The 14,736-nt window shown below is 39.0% G+C and overlaps 1 protein-coding gene and 1 pseudogene across 1 annotated transcript in view; one reads left to right on the forward strand and one right to left on the reverse strand.

Moving 5' to 3' along the window:
• The window catches only part of SIAH3 (siah E3 ubiquitin protein ligase family member 3), an 89,307-nt gene that overhangs the window by 47,427 nt on the left and 27,144 nt on the right, over positions 1-14,736 (reverse strand). The gene's annotated exons all lie outside the window — the stretch shown is intronic.
• On the forward strand, positions 13,041-13,587 carry LOC140509579 (ATP synthase F(0) complex subunit C2, mitochondrial pseudogene; annotated as a pseudogene).

Genomic DNA, 14,736 nt, shown 5'->3' on the forward strand with positions numbered 1-14,736 from the left:
ATCTGGTACCTAGTCAGATCTGATTAGATCAGTATTGTCTTCACCTTGTAATACAATTGATAAAAAGTTCATACTAAAATAGGAATTTTCATCCTTTTTGTGTGATGGATCCTTCTGGCAGTCCGCTGAAGTCTGCTCAGAATCAGGTCTCCCAAAGTTTAAAATAAAATACATGGGATTACAAAGGAAGATAGTTATGCTAAAATAAAGTCATCAAAATATTTTTAAAATAGGTTTACAGATACCAAAGTGAGAACCTCCACACTAGGACAAGAAAATAATATCTCTCTCTACTCTGACATTTTTTTATTCATCATGCTGTCATTATTACTGTTATCTTCAATTTACCATTTCTTTGAAGGACACTTATAAAGTACCTTATCCATTTTGTGAAGATTGTTGAGTCATTTCAGTTATAGCAAACTTTTCATGACCCCATTTGAGGTTTTCTTGGCAAAGATACTGGAAGGCTTGCCATATCCTTCTCCAGCTCAATTTACAGATGAGGAAAGTGAGGCAAACACAATTATGTAGTGCCCAGGATCACACAGCTAGTGAGTGTCTGAGGTAGGATTTAAACTCACAAACTGGAGTCATCCTGATTCCATACCTGAAATTATGCACCAAGCATTAGCTTAGTTAAAATTAATCTGTAAATTCATTTAACCAGACACACATAAATATTTTTCATAAAAAGCTGGAAACAAAGGAAAAAAATGAAAGGGTCACTTTTACCTTATGGAATTTTCATTCTTCCTTTAAGGTGCTTTGAATTTTGTGTAGTTTCCATGATCATTTGATGCACAGATCGAATGTGGGAGCTAACATCAACTATATAGTAAATATTAGTGCAGCTTAATTTTCTCTTACCTTTTATACTCAGAAAAAGAAGTTCTGCTATTGTTCTTCTATACTGTCATCATCGTATGGACTGCCTGGGGTATACACACCCCATTTTGGAGACCACATCATTCACATTCTATGAACTGGTCTCTTTTGTACCACACTCTTATGAAGTGATATGATAGCATGGCAAGAGGTATACAGTTTGGACTTAAATCAAGGGTTTAACCTTCTTTGCACCATTGATTCCTTTGGCAGTCAGTCTGGTGAAGCCAACGGACCCCTTCTCAGAAAAAAAAAATTTTAAATGCAGAAAATAAAGCACAGAGCATTACAAGGGAAACCAATTATTTTGAAATACAATTATAAAAATATATATTTTTTAAAAGTTCAAAGACCCATGTGAAGAATTCCTACTCTAAATTTTGCCAATTCCATTTTCCTTTTGTGATCATGCCATATTGCTTTCCTGGATGTTACTGTTGTCAACGTTTGATTTCTTCTTTTTATGTACATTAACCTCCACTGACCCAAGAAACTGAGTCCATTTTGGAAAATGTACCCTCTGAAAATAAAGCACTTGTGTGTCTCCACTGGGAGTTGTATAGCCTTTTATCCTGTACCAGCCTTTTCTTAAGTTCAGAGCCCACAGATAGATCTGCCACTCCCCAGACTTGGAGAGTGTTCTATTTTAATTTGATTGCGGTGGGAGAGGGATGGCGGCAGGGTGGAGGGGATGTCTCCATGATTAATTAAGAGATGTTATTACCTGATTCTTGATGCTGAGCATACATTCAATAATGGAAACCAGTCCCCCATCCTTTCATTCCTTTTTATCCTGAGATCTTTGTCAAAAAGACTCCTACCAGAAATACTGGAGATGTAGAGGAAATAAATGACTTAATGGGACCTGAGTTCAAAATAAGAGCTATCAGTCTGTTCCTTAGGTCTTCAGCACTGGTATTGTTCTAAAACTTGGCTTGCATTGATTAGTAACATAATAAGAATGGCATTGGGTTATAGCTACAACCCCAATTTCCTAAGGAACTCAAAGCACTTTACTATTCCACCACTCACACACCCTTCCTCTCCTCTTTTCTACCACTAGTTCTGGGAACAAGAATCAAATCTACACTACCATTTCCAGAAAGAAAATATCCATTTTCCTATGGATCTCTTCAACACCCACGTTCTTCTCAGTCCACACTACTACTCCTTGGACACCATTTCCTTATATGTGCTGTATTGCTTTGTTATTAGAATGCAAGCTCCTTGAAACCTGCTCAAATATTTCAAATATGTACCCTCAAATATTTCTGTTTTGTATCTGTACGGTGCCTGGAACAAAATAAGCACTTAATAAATCCTTTTCATTCATTCATTAATTCACTGCTGTTGGGGTACGGGTAAGGGATGGGATTGGAACACCGGAGATGAAAGGATTGGGATTCTCATAAGATGCAAACAGAGGTACTAGTGCTACTACCATCTGCATGAAATGTTTGCTTATATTTGCCCCGTTCCTCCTATCCCAGACTGCTGTTTCTTGGAGAGCCAGCCTGGCTAAACTGAATGGCATCCCTGGTCTCTGGACCCTTAATCATAAAATGCACATAAAGCAATGGGTAAGCTTTTAACAATGCCCAAAGAACTTTAGGACCAAGACAACTACTCTGGTCTAATTTTACCTAGTTATCTGTTGCTTTGGGGGAGCAACCAGAGAATCTCAACCATCATGTCATTCAGTACAGCTCAAATGAAAAGAGGAGGAGAAAAAAAGGTGGAAGTGGAGGAGGAGTTAGAGGAAAAGGAGGCAGAAGAGGAAAAGAGAAAAGAAGAATGAGAAAAAGGAGGAGGAGGAAGAGAAGAAGAAGAAGGAGATGGAGAAGAAGAAGGAGAAGAAGCAGAGGAGGAGGAGAAGAAGGAGGAGGAGGAGGGATAAAGGAAGAGGACAGTGAAGAGAAAAAGGTGACCTTGGAGTCAAGTCCCCCTTCTTGAACATACTAGCTCTGTGACACTGGGCAAGCCAAGGAACTTTTCAATGCCCTAAACAAGTCTCTTACTAAAAGTCAAAGAGCAATTCCCCATCTGCACTGGTAGATGAATCTTCTTCATTGGGAGTTTCCTACACCAGTGAAATCCCACCTCTAAACCAACAACAACCAATATACCATTATAAAGTTTGCAAAATATATTACACACATTATCTCTTTTATGTTCTCAACAAATAGGTATTACTATCCCAATTAGATGAATAATAGATAATAAAATTAATAAATGATAGATAAATAGAAGATAGATGGTGAAGGGAGAGAGAGAGAGAGAGAGAGAGAGAGAGAGAGAGAGAGAGAGAGAGAGAGAGAGAGAGAGAGAGAGAGAGAGAATTTATTATGTGCTTACTAAGAGCTGAAGGTAGAAATTCAGGCAAGCAAGACATTGTCTGACCTCAAGGAACTCACATTCTAATAGGTGGAAGATAACACATTAAGGGGTATTGCGGTGGGGATGAGGGGAGAAACATACTCTGAGCCACACAATCTTTCCTGGTTATTTTAGGAAATGCTACATTTTCGTAGCAAAGGACAGCTGTCACAAACCCTAGGTCCCATACTGTCAACCTTCAGCAAATCACTTAATTTCTCTGGACTTGACTTCATCTGTAAAAAGATATAACATTCATACAAATGACTAGAGTGTGGGGAAGTCTCAAAATTCAATTAGTTCACTTCAACAATTAAATCTGTCCTTCAGGCTCCATGTGCTGGGCTGGGCCAGGTATGGCTGGGGGTAGTTGGAAAGGGAAAAATTCAAGATGAATATGACATAGTCCATGCCCTCATAAAACTTCCTGTACATTAGGGGACAGAAGATGTGCACCCAGAGAACTATAATACAAAATGATAATAATTGACATTTATACATTGACACTTTAACATTTATATAGGTTTGTTTATTTGAGTCTCACAACAACCCTGTGAACTACATGGGATAAGAATCGCATCAGGAGATAAGAAGTTTAAAGGTGGGAATAATTAGGTTTTAAACTGAAAATCCTACAGAGCCTTCATAGGCAGCTGCAGCATCAATGTACAGGAGATGAATATTACCCGCCCTTTAAAAAGAGGAGAAGGCTGAAAGCTCAGAGAACTGCCCAGAGTTACACAGTCAGAAAGTGTGAGGGGCCAGGACTTAAACCCAGGTCTTTTTGAATGAGTCCACCACTTTCTTTCCTAGGCTGTGCTACCTTTCAAAAATAGAACTCAAATAAGAAAGGTATAAAAAGTCATCTTATAAAGTCCCAGCAAGGAAAGATGCTGGGACCCTGTTACAACATAGGAGTTTGTTTGGAGATTTCAGGTTGAAATGTTTTAAAGAAATCAATTAGTTTTAATAAAAATTGGGCATATAATAACTTGTTTTTGTGCTTCTTTTTCATCTTTGCTCTTGGAAACTAGGCTGAGATAAGGACAGTTAGGATAGGCTCATTAAGTGAAACGTTAATATTCCATCAAGGAGGGATTTTCAGCCGTTGTTTTTTCTTCCAACACTAGGACTGGAAAGTTATGTGTTTGTGTGTGGCTTTTACAAAAATCTTATTAGAACTGAGAACAGCTGAGTTAGAAAACCCTTGGAGAATGACATTCCTCATAATGCAAATGTCAACAGACTCTTCACCAGGCAGCACTTTGAAGCAGCTTACAATAATTACTCTTCTTCCAGCCATAACTATAAGAAAGTGCACTGCTAACCTTTGCCTGGCTTGCATCAAAGAGATGCTGAACATTTAATGTGTGTGCGCGTGTGTGTATGTGTGTGTGTGTTTCCCCCAACATAAAATGTTTCCAGAAAACACCCTTCTTTAATTTGAGTAACATTTAACTTTTTCCACACATGCTTTGGAAAAGCACCAACGGAGTAACAAGAGAACCCCAGTAAACAAAGGTGAGTGTCTTCCCAACTGCCTATGCCTGCCCAGATTCCAAATGGGATCTCGGATTCTGGACAGGACAGAGGGAATAATCAGAAAGAGAAAAATGATTGTTAGTTCAATGAAAGATAGGAATTGTTGGGGCGGGAAACCAGAAAAAAACTTCTTAGTTGGGTAACTAGGAGATAGAGTTTTATACAGAGTGAGAATACAATCAGAACTAAGGATTATGGGCATCTAGGCAAGAAAATAGTCAACCCAGACAGAGCTACCCAGACTAAGAGAATTCAGCAAGAACAGTCTTCCTCATGGGACCAAATTAGTCTCTATACTTACTCTATTGCCTTCCTAGACCCTTTTCAAAAAAAGCTTCACCACTTGACGCAATTTTTATGCCTCTTCAGAATATAAGCCTGTTTGGCCAGCAAGGATTTCAAGTCCTCAAGTGAGAGCCACAAAGGTCACTCCACGTTAATTAGATATTAATTTAAATAAATATTATTATTCATTAAATAAATTGCATATATACAGCACTTTTAGATTTGTGAAGTGTTTTACATGTGTTATATCATTTAGCCCTCTCAAAAATCCCATGAAGTAGGTACTATCAATCCCATTTTATAGATGCGGGAATTGAGGCTGAAACAGATTAAATGACTTGCCCAGGGTCACAAAACTAGTGCCTGAGGCAAGATTTGAACTTTGGTTGTCCTGACTTCCTAGTCCAATGCACTATCTAATAGTCACCTCACATTGTGATGTGTCATCTACATAGGATCATAGGATTTTAGATTTAATAATAGCTAGCATTTACATAGTTCTTTACACATATTACCTCATTTTATTCTCACTCCGTGATGTAGGTACATTGTTATTCCCATTTTATGAATACTGTAAGTGAGCTGGACAGAAGTTAAGTGAATTGACCAATGTTATAAGTTATTACTAAATATCTAGGATGGATTTGAAATCAGGTCTTCTTGACTCTGGGTCAAATGCTCACTTTATCCATCTTACCACTGAGCTGCCTGATTTAGAGCTGAAAGAGACCTTCCTTAAAGGTGATTGGATCCAAAACTTTTGGGGTTTTTTTTTTGTTTTATTTTCTTTCCTTTTTTATTTGTTTAGTATTTTGTTTTTCCCCAGTTACATGTAAAAATGCTTTATTCATTTTTAAAATTTTGAGTCCCAAATTCTCTCCCTTCCTCCCACCCCACTCCCCCTCCTTGAGAAGGCAAACAATTCGATATAGATTATACATGTGTAACCATGCAAAACACTTCCATCATAGTCCTTCCAACCCCTTTGTTATATAGATGAGGAAAGTGAGTCTTAGGAAGAAAGATTGAGACTCGCCCTTAGAAAGAAAGACTTGCTCTTAGAAAGATTAAGAGACTTGCCCAAGGTCACAGAGGTAGAAGTTAACAGGGAAAGTCACTTTCTTGAACCAGGAATGGGATAAGCAAAGTTTCAGAGTTGGAAAAGACCTCAGAGGTCAACTAAGCCAACCCATACTAGAACAAGACTCTTCTATGTAACATACCCAACAAGTATAATCTAGTTTTTGCTTAACAAAATCCAAGAGGGAGGAAACTACTACCTCCTAACACAGTCCTTTCCACTTTTGGATAGTTCTCATTAGGAAGTTTTTTTTCTCACATCAAATCTAAATCTCCATGTCTGGAATTTCCACCCAATGCTCCCAAGTCACTCTCTAGGGCCAAGCAGAGCCCTAAATTACTCCCTTATCCCCTTTTCCATGTGACAGCCCTTCAAATCCTTCAAAAGAGTTAGCTTATTGCCCTGAGCCTTGTCTTTTGCAGAATAAACACTGACCTCAACTCCAGTCCCTTCAAATGATCTTTTTATAAACATCTTTCATTTCCCACTCCTTTGGACTTTGCTATCTTATCCCAGTGCCAAGTATCTGCCCCACCCCAACTCCCCTTTTCATCTTTTTTTTTAGTTTAGTTTAGTTTTTTTTTTTCTTATTACCATCTCCCCTCATTAGATTATAACCTCCTTGGAAGGTTGGTCTCAAGACCAAGTCCCATGATTCTAAAACCCTTATTCTTTCCACCACACTACACTGCTTCAAGGGGGGAGGGGAGAAGAGTTGAACAAGAAACAAGAACCCCAAGGGTAATGATAATTAAGTTTTAAATGGAAAACTGCCTGAGAATATCCTGTGCAGTATTCCTAGGCAGATGCAACACAGATGTAAATGATATGCAAATGTGTGTGACTCATAACTCTATCATGTATTTAGATGTGGCTCTTCGGAAAACCATAATAGAGACAACTGTTTCAAATTATTGGGGGCACAAAAGCAGAGGGAGTAGAGTGAAGATGGAAAGATACTCAGGAGCAAATGTTTTTCTCATTGAGTGTGTTGGGGATGAGTAAGAACCTTCCATGTTAGAAGAGATTTTCATCATTAAAAATCAGGAAGATCTTTTTCATGTGCCAAATTGATTTGGGGGTCTTGACTTTCAGCATCATGATCCATAAAACAGAGGGTAGAGCCTGGCTTAAAAGTCAAGTGTGATTGATGAGACCAATGAGTTGCAGTTACAGTGAATTAATCTTACCTGCCTATTCTTGGCTCTGGACCACATGACTTTCCTCTAATGCTACATGGCCACCTATGCCAAGTGACACTCAGAGACTTGGACCTTTCAGGGAAATTGGACTTCTGAGAGTTACAAAGTCTAAGCCTGAATAGCATCAGTATCAAGACCTGGCAGGGGCGATTCAAATTCCATGGAAGAAAATGTGCCCAACTTGACTGCAGTGACCCAACTGTTTACTAAAGACTCAAGGTTTTTGGTTTTGAGCTGAAAAAAAAAACAACTACTTTGTTTTTTCCTTCCAATTACATGTAAAAATACTCTTGAGTCTTGATTTGAATCTATTAAAATATCCTACTTACATTACTAGAAAAATCATGAAAACAAAAGGTGCTGGTTTTCTGGGACGTGATTAGAAGCTAAAGGACTGTTTTATTACCAATTTGTTTGGAGAATAATCATCTCCCTGGTAATTATGTTTTATCTTTTTAAAGTGTTCCTTTCTACTCCCCACTACATTTGTACTCCAGTACTTCATTGTGATGTGGTGTTAATGATAAGTTATTAAAGGTCATGTTAACAGGAGTGGACAATCTGACAGCTCCTTTGAAAATGGAGAGCCAGAAAAAAGAATGCATGTCAGTCTAGCAAGGCACAGAGAGGTTCATTAACAGAAGATTGATGACCAGGTAACTGCACTGACCTACAGGCTTGGTCATCTGAATTGGTGAATTTCCACTGTGTGCTTTCCTCAACCCCAACATTACAAGTTTAGTTATCATCACTTAATATGCAAGGGAATGGAAGCTCAGAGGTTAAGTGACTTGCCCATGGCCACACAGATAATATTTGAGGCAGAATGTGAAGCCAGTCTTCTTGACTTCAAGTCTAGTGCTTTAACTATTATGTCATGTTGTCCCTCTTCATCAGAGTATAGAAATAATCCCAGGTTCCTCGTAGATCAAACACTCGGGCTGCTCCCACTAAGCTAAAAAGGATTACAATGCTGACCCAACAATGGACTTGACTAAGGTCCAGACTAGCTAAATTTGGAAACGATTTCATCATCAGAAGGTTGGCCAGCAGGCGATGAATATTTTTGGTCAACATAGTTCTATTAAATCACAGATGTGCTACAATCTAGTTAGAGGAGATAATCATCAACTTTTTTATATTTTGATGAGGAAATGATTAGTGTTATAGATTTTGGTTGTGTTGTGGTTTGTCCTTTGTTTCCAGAGAGGACCATGACATCAAGGAGATGATGACATGACTTGCAGTTGACTTTGATTTGAGTGAGGGAGGGATGTACAAGGTCACCAGCTTCACTTTCTCCTCTGGAGCCATCTAGATCTAGTGGCCAGATATCCATCAGGATGACTGAAGATGACCCAGGATGCCACTGGAGTGACCCCTTTTAAGTTGAGGTATTCTCAGGTTCTCACTTTGAGCAAGGCAATACCCATTCAGTGAATAGACCTCTTTAAGAAGTGAGTCAAGGCAATTCCAAAAGACTCATGATAGAAAATGTTGTCCACATCCAGAGAAAGAACTTCAGGGTCTGAATGCAGATGGAAGCATACTATTTGCTTTCCTTTTATTGTTTTGCTTTGTTTCTTCTTTCTCATTGTTCTAATTCTGCTTTATATCATGACTAATGTGATTTTTTTAAAAGTGAGTCAAGGGATGGCCCCTTTAATTAAAAAAAAATCAAACTGGGAGGGGAAAACCATCAGAGTTGCTGGCCAAAAGAGAAACATCCACTCTGAGCTAAGAGGTTGTAGATGCTTAGGGTAGAAAGGCAGACCTGAAGACATCCTGTTCTTGCAGGATGAAACCATTCCCAAGAAGGAAACTCTACTTCCTCTTTTGACAGCCTAGTAAAAGACTCTGCATGTTCAGAATATTCCTCTTCATCTCTAACCATAATCAATACTATATGGTTCAATTGCCTCTTATTTCAGCTTCAGTAGAGGTGAACAGCTATGCATCATTGTTGCTTTTGGCTTTCTTTGTATCCCCAGTGCTTAGCAAAGTGCTTGTCACATAGTAGGAGCATATAAATCCTTGTTGAATGAATGAATGAATGAATAGCTGGTCACTACCTTCCATATTATAAACCTGGATATATTCAAAGACTATTAACAAACCTCACCTCTGTCTCATCTTCTCCAGGTTAAATAGTCCCAGAATATTAGAGGCTCTCCCCACGTTATTCTTCTACTCAAAAACTTTCAATAACTCCCTACTGCCTATAGGATATAATTCAAATTCATTAGGAACATGGGCTAGTTCAATGGACTGTTGGAATAGTTTATCTTGCTATGACAATATGATGTTCCTATATTGCCAACACTTCCTTCCTCCTATCAAAAACTTCTTTATTTCAGGGATAGAAACATGCTTACCCAGATCACTGCTGGTATATTAACTGTGGGCAGCAGACCCCAAGTACCACAAATGCCTGGTTGTTAAGAATCAGAGACTGATTCTTCACTCTTCCTCTCCCCCTCACACCCTCATTATAGTTCTTCTTCCAAAATTCAACCCATTGGCTTTTTCTTTTAGAGAACTGGACTTGGAATCATGCAGACGTGGATTAAAATCCTGCCTCATATACTTTTACTAGCTATATGAACCTGGGTTAAGTTGAAATCTCTATGTCCCTCAGTTTCTTCATCTGTAAAATTAGGGGTCTGGTTTTGATGATCTCTAAGGTTTTTTCCACCTCTAAAATCTATGATCTTATGATTTATATCCTCCTTTAAGGTTGTATACATTCCAACAGCTTTGACTTCCACACGGATGACTTCTAAATCTACAGAATTTGTACCTTTCTCTTTTTCTCCCCCAAGCTTCTGTTCTACATTTACAAATGCTTACTGGGCATTTATACTTGGATACTCAGAAGTCAACTCACATTAAATATACCTAAAATGAAATTCATTCTCTTCACTACAAAACTGATATTCCTTCCTTCCTCTTTCTCCATACCCACTGACTTCTCTGTTTTCACCAATGATATCTTCTCCCAGGAACTATGCTGAAAATGCTCGTCATCTCTATTTCACTCCTTTCCTCATGGCACTGTCCCTTGGCTAATATCCAAACAAATAGTTACTACATCCTATTGATTGTTTCTTTATACTGTCTCTCAATAGCATAAAGAATCGATGTCTGCCTTTCCATTCCTACTATCACTGTCTTAGTTCAGACTCTCATCACCTTACCTTGGATTATTACAATAGCCTTTTAATTGATCTTCCAGCCTCCAATCTTTTACCCTCTTCCGCTTCATACTACAAATCAATTCCAATTGATATGGATAACTATCCTCAAAATATTGTATTTTATTATATTACTGTCTTGCTTAAAAAAATCTTCCATGACTCCCTCGTTGCCTACTTCATACAAAATTCAAATTCATTCATCTGCCATTCAAAGTCTTTGAAGCACTATGGAAGCCCAACCTACTTTCACAATTTTATCTCCCCCTAATCATTAACACAAACTCTCAGTCCTAACTAAACTGGTACCCATCTCAGCATACCTTGAGGAACACCTTCCTCGACATCTTTTTTTAAAACTAATTCTTGACACATGGAACCCCCCATTGCTTTGCACTAATCCAAATTCTGCCTACTCTTCAAGGTCCAGTTCTAGTTACCATCTCTCTCCTATGTGAAACCTTCCCAATTCATAATGATCTATCTTTTTTTTGAACCACCATAAAATTTATTGTCTTTTCCACTCATTGGTATACAGCGTATAACTCAAGAAAGTTCTCACCACCAAAGTTCATCTGTCCATCCAATACCAGAGACTGATATGATTTTATCATTAGAAATCACATTAACAAAGAAGCATTACCACCATGTTTCCATCTGTCTTGCAAGTGAAACTTTCCATATGTCTCTCCCATTATCAAGTGAGCTCCTAGAGAGAAGGAACTATCTTATTTTTCTGTTTATACCTTCAGGGTTTAGCACAGCATTTTGTGCAAAGCAAGCACTTGACAAATGTTTTGGCATGTACTGCTCCTTCTGAAGATTAAAAGCTCCTTGAGGGCAGGAACTATATTCCTTTGCATGCCCCACACAGCCTAGAATGATAGCAGAATAGCTACTTCATAAATAGTTATTATTTCATCAATTGTTTTTCATGAAATCTCACCTAGCCATCTTCTTTCATGCTTAAATATGAAGCAAAGGAAAATAAATCAGAATTGTAATCCCTTCTTGCATTTGTAGCTTGGCTAAGCATCTTACATTAATAGGTCTCTTCAGGTTTACCCTAAGTGCTAATAATTTCTAAGCATTTTGATGATAGCACTTTCTCCCTAAGATAAATTGACCTCAGCTAAGAGCTTAACTCTTTCCCCCAATCTCATTACAATCAGCTTAGGTGGTTCATGGCTTTAGAAGGTAACAAAATTAGAGCTTTTAAATCATTCTCTCTGCTCTGGGAGTATCTGCATTAATAAAGAGGGATTTGGACTACAAAAGAAAGACAAGAATCCCTCTCCTGATTACATGCAATAACTATTATCATTCTCACCATCACTCTCTAAGCCAATCTCTGTTAAGACAACTGGCAAGAAGCCACTTTAACTCCCAGGTAGGGTAGGAAGGTTTTGCTCAGTGTGACTGAGCAAGACTTTCAGCTTGCCCTCCCCAAGAAGGTACTGGTAATAGGACATGTAGAAATCAGCTTTTGTTACGAATCCCCAAGGTAAGCAAGAGGCAGGCCATTTCACTGTATCACTGAATATTAAAAGAGAAGAACTGGGTCTGTGGTTTAATTGGTACGAGGAAATCCCAGGTGAGGGAACTGCTTCAACCAAGAACCAGTTGGCACATTCTTTGCAGCTTAGAGTCTTCATAAATTTCACAGGATACTGAAAGTTTAAATCATTTGCCTTGGATCACGTGGTCAGTATGGGTTAAAGGTAGGGCTTGAATACAGGTCTTCCTGGCTCTGAGACTAGCACTCCAACTGCTAACAAGCTAGAAGACACCTAATTTTTCTTGTCTAATCCCTTCATTTTACAGTGAGCAAATGGAACTGCTTAATGATTAGACTTAGGTGCATTGAGCTGGAATGTAGTAAAGCCAGAAAGTATTTTCTTTTTCCAAAACTTCTCCTAGCATATGGCCACCTCTGGGTAGTCTGTAAAAAAAATAGTGATGGCCAGGTTTAATGGGTATAGCAAGACCAACATTCTTCTCCCCTCCAACTTAAAGTAATGATCATTATTATAACACTAATGAAAATCATGCAAGATTCTTCTCTACTACCTTTAATTATCCAAATGACAAGAAAGACACAAAGTGTGGTATAATAAAACAGCATTGGCTAAGGAATCAGAGGATCTGAGTTCAAAATTCCACTTTTGGGGTGTGCTCCCTATGAAGCAAGCACTTCCCTTGGGCAAGTGACTTACTGTCCCTCGACTTTGGATTCCTCATCTGTAAAAGGATCTCAGAGGTCCTTTCCAGCTTAATATTGATTTATTCCATGATCCAAAATGTTACTATGGCAAGAAAATTAGATTTGGACCTATCAGGCCTCAGTTTAAGCCCCAATTCTGCCACTTGTCAAGAAAATCACTCCATATTTCTGAGCCTTAATATCTTTATAAAATGGAGAGGGTGTCTCTGTCTCCTCAGCTCTTCACCTTTGCCCCTCACCCCTTGAGAATGTAGGCCTGCACCAAGTTCATCTCTACCCCTGCCTTGGTGAAGAGCAGCTCTCAGTTGCTGAGTAGATTGTTATCTGCAGTGGTGCTAAAATGGCCAGAGGTTCAGACTGATGAGAACCTCAGTATTCTGGCAGCATCAGGTCCCTTGACCTCACTTGTCCCCAGATGTAGATTCCAAACTAACGCCGCCATCTCAAGGGACATTGACACAGCAGCCAAGTTCATTGGGGCTGGGGCTGCCACTGTGGGGGTGGCTGGCTCTGGAGCTGTTATTGGAACTGTGTTTGGAAGTCTCATCATTGGTTATGCCAGGAACCTCTCCTTGAAGCAGCAGCTCTTTTCCTACACCATCCTAGGCTTTGCCCTACCTGAGGCCATGGGGCTCTTTTGTCTGATGGTGGCTTTCCTCATCCTCTTTGCCACGTGATGGAGCCATTTCTATCCTCCAACATTTCTGAATGTTCCTCCTCATCCTCCTGGTCCCTCCATGTCTCTTGCAGCCTGTGAATACCTCTCCCTCCATCACACTAGGTGGCCCTGGGGAAAGCCACAGGCTCAGGCTTTGACAGAAGGAACAAAAATAAATACTGTATTAATAAGCAAAATAAAAATAAAATAAAATGGAAAGGGTGGTATTATTCACAGGGCTGTTGTGAGAAAAACACTTTATAAAGAAGTAAAGAACTGTTTAAGTGTAGGCTATGCATGAGAATTGTTAAAGCATCTGCTTTTCTATATAAAATCGCACAGGTCATTTCAGTGCATGTGGAGCACACTTCTCAGTCATCTCCTAGATGTGATATGCACAGGATTCCCAAATTCTTCTCCTTTAATGCCATGTGGACATCAAATCATGGTTAATCAGACCCTCACAGAATCACAGTATCTGAGTTGGAAAGGAACTCAAAGGTCAGCTGGTCCCACTTAACCTGTCAGGTCCTCATCTGCAAAATAAGGTTGTTTGATAAGATGATAAATGATACTTATATAGGGCTTTTTCATTTGCAAAGGACTGTCCATATAATTATCTCATTTTATTCTCCCAGGGTGGGGCTGAATGACAGAGGAGAGGATAGCACTGGGGATGCCCTGTAATGCCCAGGGCTGAATCCCACCTCTGACATGTATGTGTTTTTTAAAGGCAAAGAAGAGTGAATCTTTACAAGGTGGGTTTTTAAAAGCTTTGAGAAGAAAAATAATGACCACATATTGAACCCAATGAAGTAAGCCCTTACAATTATTATCATCCTCATTTTACAGATGAAGAAACAGACTCAGAGATATTCTACCCATGGTCATACACAAGGCAAGATTTGAACTCACGTCTTCTGGATTGCAAGTCTACCATTATGCCATACTGCCTTATATGATCACAAAGGTCCTAACTAGCTCTAACCACCTATGATTCTGCTTCTTAAAATATAACGTAATATGCAAACATAAACCATCACCATTATTCTCAATGCATACAGAACTGGTAGCCAAGTCCCCCAAAGATCTCCTGGATTGAGATTTTTCCTGAGAAGTGACAATCTCACCAATATAAAATTGCCCCCAGCAACCTCTTTTCAACCACAGAAATCTGAGTTTTCCTTTCTGATTGGATTCGAAGTATTCTGTGAGGTCTCACCAAAAATACCAGGAAAGCTAGGTTATTGGGGGGCAATTAGGTGGCACAGTGGACAGAGCACCAG

Source organism: Notamacropus eugenii, chromosome 6 (genome assembly GCF_028372415.1).
Source record: "Notamacropus eugenii isolate mMacEug1 chromosome 6, mMacEug1.pri_v2, whole genome shotgun sequence".
NCBI classification, from domain to species: Eukaryota; Metazoa; Chordata; class Mammalia; order Diprotodontia; family Macropodidae; genus Notamacropus; species Notamacropus eugenii.